The 1468-nt window shown below is 41.3% G+C and overlaps 1 pseudogene; it reads right to left on the reverse strand.

The window, feature by feature from the left end:
• Nucleotides 1–693: 693 nt before the first annotated feature.
• LOC124607613 lies at nt 694–811 on the reverse strand (annotated as a pseudogene).
• Between the last annotated feature and the right edge of the window lie 657 nt (nt 812–1468).

A 1468-nucleotide genomic window follows, 5' to 3' on the forward strand; every position in this document is an offset into this window, starting at 1 on the left:
CACTGTTCCAGAGCGCAGAAAATAAATTTTCAGATAAACCATCAGTCGTAGACACCAGTCCGAAAGCTTCCATGCCCTTGGCAACGCCACATATCTGTACTGTCTCTAAAGACAGTGATTCCAGTTAAACTGCAACAATTTTTTTGTAAGAATTTTTATGAATTATCTTCTTGTTGATCTCTTCAAATCAATGGTGCTTATTTTATTTCGTAATTTTCGTACAAAGTATTATTTATGTATTTGATATTTTCTAAAACTTCGAGCGTTAAACTGATTTAATGGAGCAGTACAGTATATGTATTGTTTATACGGATTATTAATACAAACTTTTAATTTTTTATACTGTAATCTGTCCTGTTGTCTTTAATAAATAAGTTACTTGTTTTTGTGCGTTAAAACAGCTTTTATTCCTTTTTTTAAACCAGGTTTTTAAAAAATGACCTTGATAATCCAACATATTTGATTCTATAAAACTAAAACTTAAAACCTCCCGAATAGGCGTTGAAAGGCCCAACGGTACCGACAGGCCGCCGTGTGATCATCAGCCCACAGGCGTCACTGGATGCAGATATGGAGGTGCATGTGGTCAGCGCACCGCTGTCCCTGCCGTATGTCAGTTTCCGAGACCGGAGCCGCTACTTCTCAATCAAGTAGCTCCTCAGTTTGCCTCACAAGGGTTGAGTTCACACCACTTGCCAACAGCGCTCGGCAGACCGGATGGTCACCCATACAAGTGCTAGCCCAGCCAAACAGAGCTTAACTTCGGTGATCTGACGGGAACCGGTGTTACCTCTGCGGCAAGGGCGTTGGCATATTTTGTGATATGTCACTGACAAATTCCCGAGCAGGCTGGATTGTCGAAGTCTTACTGTATATCTAACCCTACCTGCATATTCCGTGGAAGAATCTTTGCGCCACTTTGTTCCGTTATTAGAGTTATAACAGAAAAGCCTTAACTTCAGAATGCTGAATGGTACGTGTACGCAAAGAAATATCGGAGAGTTGCGGAATTGCCGTTGTCAGCGGCTGCGCAACGGGTAGCCGCTACCAGGAATACACCGTTGCTGCGCCAGTTGCCGTCAAACAGGCAGGCGGTACACACTGGCAGTCGTCTCGAGAACTCAACAGAACATAAGGTGCTGCACCCTGTTACACCTTGCAGTCTTAATTAATATCATTTTTGTTTATTCCATTGTAGATTTACCAGCTTTACTTTGCATTCATTGCTTGATTATGTTAAGTGACATATCGCACGACACATGCCTGGTTTTGTTCATAATTAAGGAACAAAAACCAGTTCACTAAGCTGGACCACATCATATTCATGAGAAGGAATTACAGTGTACGTTTCTCAGCGTTCCATAATCGGCCAACTACAGCATTCCATTATCGGTAATTATCTACCGTTTTACTGTAATACAGAGCCAAAACATTGCAGATACTTCATGTATAATTGTCAAGCTGATTA

The sequence above is a fragment of the Schistocerca americana genome, chromosome 3, assembly GCF_021461395.2.
Source record: "Schistocerca americana isolate TAMUIC-IGC-003095 chromosome 3, iqSchAmer2.1, whole genome shotgun sequence".
In the NCBI taxonomy this organism is placed as follows: domain Eukaryota; kingdom Metazoa; phylum Arthropoda; class Insecta; order Orthoptera; family Acrididae; genus Schistocerca; species Schistocerca americana.